This window comes from Mytilus californianus, unplaced genomic scaffold (assembly GCF_021869535.1).
Source record: "Mytilus californianus isolate M0D057914Y unplaced genomic scaffold, xbMytCali1.0.p SCAF_26, whole genome shotgun sequence".
NCBI lineage: Eukaryota > Metazoa > Mollusca > Bivalvia > Mytilida > Mytilidae > Mytilus > Mytilus californianus.
In genome coordinates, this window is record NW_026262675.1 from 531096 (window position 1) to 538995 (window position 7900).

Sequence of the window (7900 nt, forward strand, 5' to 3'; positions counted from 1 at the left end):
TCATATACTGCGAGGGTAAAATTGTAACCTTTTCCCATATTGGTTGGTTTTCGTGGGGTGTGTTGGTGAAGTGGAATATTTAAGGCTAAGATTCTGTATGTAATGTTTACTTACGGCGAGACTTTCGGCTGTGAAAAAATGACAGGGCTTTTCATATACAAGTAATTGGAACTTTATCGACCTTATCATATATTTCTGATAGTTTTCCCCACCTATTCCCATATTTTCAAGCTGGAAAAAGTGACCTATTCCAGCGGCACGTCATATCACCTTGTATATAGGAAGTGCCCCCATCCCCCCCCCCCCCCCCCCCCCCCCCCCCCCCCCCCCCCCCCGAGTACAATACACAAATGTATAATACCTTAATTCAGGAGCACAGTCTGTCTTTACCGTAATTAACTTCGAGATTAATATGTAAGTTTACTTTGCTAATCGATGTTCCTGTAATTCAGATTTAAATTTATTTGTGAGACCCGCGTCACTATTTATATTCACTCAAAGAAAGGGGTTCTCCGTTACTGGGAAAATCCAAAGACATTGTGTTAGTTATACGTCCTTGGAAAATCTTATCTGATTCAGGATCAATTTATCGGTTACACTCCCCTATCACCAGTGATTCTTTGTGAACTGACATTCTGAAAAAGGTATACTGTTGACTATCAATTTGCATGATTAGTTACAGATGTCGACTCGGACTACTGCAGAAGACAATAATTCAGTTCACTGATTTAGATTGAATAGTGGTTCGGTTAATCCCCTCTTCCCCAAACAAGTAAGAATTAGGTTACATCTTTTGGTAGTCCAAATAATTATGACGTCTAGCAAGGCTATTTTATTTTTTTTATGCCCCCGCCGTAGCGGTGGGGGCATTAAGTTTTACCCTTGTCTGCCTGTACGTACATACGTCCGTACATCCCAAAATTGGTTTCCGTTCTCTAACTTGAGTTTGCCTCAACCAAATGTTAAAGTAAAAACTTATACACAATGCTTATTACCACAAAACACAGATCAAGTTTGAATTTTGGTGGCGTCACTTTAACCGTTCTAGAGTTATGCCCCTTTATAAATGGAAAAATTGCAAAATTTTTAGTTTCTGTTCTCAAACTTAAGTTTGCCTCAACCAAATGTTATAAAACCTATACACAATGCTTATTACCACAAAACACAGATCAAGTTTGAATTTTGGTGGCGTCACTTTAACCCGTTCTAGAGTCATGCCCCTTTATAAATGGAAAAATTGCAAAATTTTAATTTCTTCTAAATATCAAGTAATTTTTAAAATTGGAATTATCTCCCTTTGTCCATTATTATAGTTGAATCAACTACAATCAATGCTTTATACAATGCAATGTTTAATTTTGACTTCCACTGATAAAACACAGATCAAGTTGAATTTGGGTAGTGTCACTTTAACCATTATTGAGTTATGCCCCTTTATAAATTGAACGATTGCAAATTTTTAGTTTCCATTCTGTAACTTAAGTTTGCCTCAACCAATCATTATGAAACCTATACCACATATTCATTACCACAAAACTAAGATCAAGTACAAAATTATTGTTTCCGTTTTCTAACTTTAGTTTGCCTCAACCAAATGTTATGAAATTTATACACAATGCTTATTACTACATAATACAGATTAAAGTACGAAATTAGGTGGCGACAAATTACCATTCTTGAGTAATGTCCCTTTATAAACATAAAAATTGCTGAATTTTTCGTTTCCGTTCTCTAACTTTAGTTTGTCTCAACCAAATGTTATAAAACTTATACACAACCGTTCTAGAGTTATGCGCGTTTACAAATAGAAAAATTGCTGAATTTTTAGTTTCTGTTCTCTTCTTAAGTTAGCCTCAACCAAATATTATGAGACTTACACACAATGCTTATTACCACAAAACTCAGATCAAGTTCAAATTTGGGTAGCGTCACTTTTACCGTTCTTCAGTTATGTCCCTTTATAATTTTTCTATCTATCTATCTTCATCTTTCCGCACTCAGTCACAACTTTGACTATTACGTGCCCAGAAAAAAGTTAAAATAGCCTTGCAAGACGTCATAATTATTTGGACTAATCTTTTGGCAAATATGGTCGTACCACAGGGGTTTGTTACAATTTGCCGGGTTTTCTGTCCTTACGAACCCTGAAAAACTTACCAGGCCAGGTGATAAAAAATCTGTCTTCCCTTTTTATCCCACCAGAAAATCAAAAGGTTGTCTCCTTACACATACATGACAAAAACATATACAAATATGGTATCATTGCCAATGTGACGGCTCTTCAACAGAAACTTAAACCGTAGAAGTTAACAACTATATAGGTCACCATACAGATTTCAACAATGGACTAAAAAGCCAAACTGCGTAATAAACTACAAAAGGCTAAAATAGATAGACAATATCTGACAAGGGTAGAAATGTTCAGAATGTTGAAAAAAAAATCTACTGTCCATTTGCATCAAAACTAGAAGCTGACTCATAGTTGTTACCTTAAATACAGATTTTAACCATTTTTTTTTTCTTCATATTTCTTGAATTTGCCTTTTTATCTCGAAAACTGTAATAATTAAAGAGAAACTTAAATCTTATTAAAAAGTTATTGCTTTTCAATGATGATTTTGATCCAGTTTTTGCAAAAACTTGGAAACTTTAAATCATTGGTAAACTCCTTATATTATACTGCCTGGTCTCATGGTAGCGTGTTCACCTCACGTGCAGAAGGTTGTTTATTTTGAACCCAATCGGGTAAAACCAAAGACTTTAAAGTTGGTATTTGCTGCTTCTCCCCTAAGCACGCAGTATTATTAAGGAGTAAGAGCAAATACTGGTTTGTTCAGAGTCAGAATAATGTGTCAAGGTAAGGTGACATGTCTCTCTGAGAACTAGTGTAAGAGATAAATTGTCTAGTCAGACAAATATAACTAGTATAAAAAGTCCATGGATACAGAATTTACTAGTATATTTAGTCCGATGTCAGTAATTTATGTCCCCAGACTAATTTTCCTAGTCCATGACATCACTATTCCTAGGTAATAACATGAATAAGGCCCCTATATTTGGTGAATGGAATGATTGTGAGATGCACAGTCTGTCTGGCATGTTTTATATGACCTTGACCTCATTTTCATGGTTCATTGGTCAATGAAAAGTTTGCATTGTTTTGTCAGTTTATAATATGCTTTAAGCAACAGGTAAATTATATTTGGCGAATGTAACGATTGTACGGTGTGCATGTCTGTCTTGCAGATTCATATAACCATGATCGCATTTTATGGTTCTTTGGTCAATGCTAAGTTTTCTTAGTTTTTTATACGGTCATATATTGGTATGACGTTGGCGTTGTCGTCGTCCGAAGACACATTGGTTTTCGCCTCTAACTTTAGTTTAAGTGAATGGATCTCTATGAAATTTTACCATAAGGATTGATTTTGGGGGTTATGGTACCAACAGTTAAGGAATTAGGGGCCAAAAAGGGGCAAAAAATAAGCATTTTTGTAACTTCCAGACATAACTTGTGTGTTAGTTTATGGATCTCTCTGACATTGTACCACAAGGTTCCATATCACACAGGGAATGCTGGGATTGATTTTGGGGGTAATTGCCTCAAAATATTAGGAATTAGGGGCCAAAAAAGGGGCAAAAAACAAGCATTTTTTTAGTTTCATGACAATAACTTGTGTGTAAGTGTATGGATCTTTCTGAAATTGTACTACAAGGTTCCATATCATAAAGGGAAAGCTGGAATTGAGTTTGGGGGTAATTGCCCAAAACGTTTAGGAATTTGGGGCCAAAAAGGGGCCAAAAAAACAAGCATTTTTCTAGTTTCCAGACAATAACTTGTGCATAAGTGTATGGATCTCTCTGAAATTGTACTGCAAGGTACCATACCACAAAGGGAAGGCTGGGATTGAGTTTGGGGTGATGAATCATAAGGGGGTTCAAAAAATTGGGGGGGGGGATTTTTTTTTCCCTTTTTTTCCTTTTTTTTTCTTTAAAATTTTCCATTTTAAATTGGTTATTTCTGATTAATATATAAGCAAATAATAATGATATGGTTTGAATAGGTAAATTAAAAAATTTTAAGTTCTTAGACCACATTCATTCTGTGTCAGAAACCTATGCTGTGTCAAATATTTAATCACAATCCAAATTCAGTGCTGTATCAAGCTTGAATGTTGTGTCCATACTTGCCCCAACTGTTCAGGGTTCGACCTCTGCGGTCGTTTCAAGCTGTGCCCAGCGGAGCATTTTATTCATTTTATCAGATATTATAAGCATATGTCTACTTGTTGGTGTATGGAATGACTACAAGGTGTCATATAAAAATAAGAAGATGTCTGTTTGCCAAGTTTAATATTACTGTGACCTCATTTTCATAGAATATTGATAATATCAAGCAAAAATGATGAGCAAGACAAGATACAAATGATCCAAAATTGTCAGTTGCCTACTCATTATGTAATAGTAGTTATTGTCATTAAATGATAATGTTTACCCTTTTATGTGTAGGGCAAGAACATTAAAGATAAAGGGAAACTATAAACAAAAGAAATTATCAACAAAAATAGATTTACAGACGTCAACAAAGCCTAAATGGTAAGTCCACTTCTATAAAAGTTATTGCCCTTGAATAATGATTATTATGAAATAAGATGTGGTATGATAAATGAGAAAACTATCCACCAGAGTTCAATTAAGTGGATGTAAGCAATGCAATTACTTATTAGAGGCCAATGATGACCTGTAAATAATGACAGGCAAAATATGGCAGGGTTGATATAAAAATAAGAAGCGGTACGATTGCCAATGAGACTTTTCTCCAATAGAGATCAAATGACATTAAATTTAACAAAATCAGTTCACTGTACAGCCTTCGACAATGAGCAAACCCTATACTGCATAGTAATCCATAAAAGGCCATGAAATAACAAATGTAAAACAATTCAATATGGGCATGGCGTCATTTAAAAACGGCATGGTGTCTATCCATGCTAAACATGCTTGGGGGAAACACCATAAAGGTGAAAGCTAAGTGCCTGATTTTTGCACAAAACAATAAACAAAAAACAAATATGATATATAGCAACAATTGACAACCACTGAATAATAGACCCCTGACTTGGGACAGACACTTACAAAATGTGGCATGGTTTAACATGTTTGATGGCGCCAAATCCTCTAATTAAGGACAGTGGTGTAAGTGTCAGTTCAATATAAAAACTATAAAATCAGTTGAAAAGGGTTTTTTTCTGCTCTTGGGTCAGGTTATTTAAGGAATGACTATAATATTTTTTCTGTCTATTAAGAAATAACATCAAAAATGTGGTGCACACTGAATAACCCACGTAGCGGGTTATTTTAAAGTGTGCACCACATTTTTTCTGTTATTTCGAATAGACAGAAAAAATATTACAGTCATTTCTTATAATTTAATTCTAAATTCCATTTTAAACCGGAGTAAACCATGAAAAAAAAGTTGATGACGTCATGGTCACATGACAAAATTATGTCTATGAGCTGATAAACAAAACCATGTCAGCCAATCAGAAGACGCGTTACATCCAAAATTAAATTATTTTGATACATTCCCGTTTTCATTCTCAATTTTATTAACTCATTAGAATGCAACAAAGCAGAAAAACAGCTACCAAAAACACAGACCGGATGTGGCTGGAAATTTATTCTTTCCCTTTAACAAAAAAGACTCAACATACAGATCTATTAGTACTCACAGTTACTGACAGCTAATTCAAAGCAAATATCAACTAATAAAATAAACATTTAGTGAGCACCTAACCCACCCCTAACCTGGGATAGTGGTTTTAATAACAGCACAACATTTGAACAAACTGTAAACATTTGTTGCAATTGGCTTAACTCGAAAGACTGCAACAAGGCACAAAAAACAACTAATATGAAAACCATAGACACAAAGCACTGAAATAAGAGTTCTTACAATTTTAAATATTCAAATGAAATTTTTATCAAAATGTACATAAACATGATAAAATAGCCATTTTATTGCTGTATTTCTCTTCATTTATAATTTTTGAGTTTTGTGTATTTGTAGGTCAGACATCTTGGTTTTCATGATCATCATTCAACAGGTCAATACTGAACAGCAAACTTAAAGTTGATATTTTTCTACATAGTGTGACTTTTTTATTAATTTGAAATGGAATGTGTTTTTTTCCTACATAAGAAAAATTTCAACATAATTACTATAAACAAAAAGGAGTCATATCATCATGATCTTAGATGCTGAAGAACTTAATCATGTAAATGCAACAACGTAATTATCAATTGAAAGAAGGGAGGAATGAAAAAATATATTAGTATTTTGTTGTCCAAATGAACTTGCTTTGTCCACTCATTTAAATCGCTCCATCCAATAAAGATGTACGGAGGAAGATTTTTGAAGAACAGATTGCATAAATGTTTTGTCTTAGAATTGTAGGAATATTCTAGTGGATGAAATAATTTATTTACTTGACTCTTATATAGTGGACTGAATAATTGTTCATAGCAAGCTGAAACAAGAAAACTAAAACTTAACAGGAAAAGTGTTTATTTTATAAATTTACAAATATAAATGTAATATTATGAACACCACAAAGGAATAAGATTCAAATCATTTGCATATTCATGTATTGCAATGGAACTATAACAAAGAAAACTTTACCTCATGAAAAGAGTAAACTATTAACTGTGCTTTGTCAATTTATTCAGTCAGAATATGAAATATTTTTATCAGTTCTATTTTTCATAATAAAACAAAGAAGACAAAGATTTCAAATCAATATTTTTTTCTTTTATTAAGACGTCATCATTTTATTTCAGTTAAAGGATTTTATTTTTTGACTTTAAATATTATTATATTTCCAAAATAATAATAATCTTTATTGTCATATAAACAAATTAAAAACATGTTTGTGACAAAATGAAAAAAACCAAAATACACTCATATATATATTATAAACTTTTTACTACCAAACAGAATTCATTGTAACATACACATTACTGTATATTTATAATTTGAATTCCATAGGATTTTATTTTGTCCCATGGGATATTAAAAATCCCATGGGATAATTATAGTCCCATGGGATTTTTTTTGTCCCATGGGACATCAAATATCCCATGGGACTACAATTATCCCATGGGACCCAAAAAAATCCCATGGGATTTAACCGAAATCCCATGGGATAATGGTCAATCCCATGGGATTTGCCTTATCCCATGGGATATTGAAAATCCCATGTTTTTCTAAATCAAATTACAAAATATTTATAATAATAACAGCAGAAAAGCAATGAAATTATTGAATCCCATGTAATTCCGCACGTTTTGGTTATTTACACGACACTGTAGGTCTAAGGAGAGGCGGCGGCGGATTTGCAAATGAGTGTTTTGCAAATTAAAAGTGTCCAGTGTTAATATATATTCATGTATTTTTTATTTTGATGTTTATTCCAGTACGATTTGTGTTTTATATGTTCTATGCACAATACTATGCTACAATAAAGGAGTGGTCAAATATATATATATATATATATCAGACGACCATAAAAAGAGGTTTTTAGGTGGGTCGATACCGATATTGCCTTGTTGTCATTCAATTTTCTATGAAAAGTATGTACGCGGATTTAAACATACTATACTATTTCCAATGTGTAAGGGATTCAGTAGGGGGATCCAAACTTAACGTTTTGATCGAAGTTTTTTTTTTTTATTCATATGAAATTTCCTGTCTGTCATTTTCAGTATGATTTGTCTTTTTTTATTTCCGAGATAAATGTATTGAAGGAAACTGGATTTTACCTTGATCAAATCAAGTTTTAAAAGAAAATGTGTTGAAAGGTTGTGTTAATTCGTATTGTTTTTTTTTAATCATATGAAG

The 7900-nt window shown here is 33.0% G+C and overlaps 1 long non-coding RNA gene across 1 annotated transcript; it reads left to right on the forward strand.

The window, feature by feature from the left end:
• The first annotated feature begins 543 nt into the window (after window positions 1-543).
• Window positions 544-6191, forward strand: LOC127732629 (uncharacterized). Its single transcript, XR_007996350.1, has 3 exons — window positions 544-644; window positions 4510-4596; window positions 6071-6191. It is a non-coding gene; the product is annotated as an uncharacterized LOC127732629 (long non-coding RNA).
• Window positions 6192-7900: the final 1709 nt, after the last annotated feature.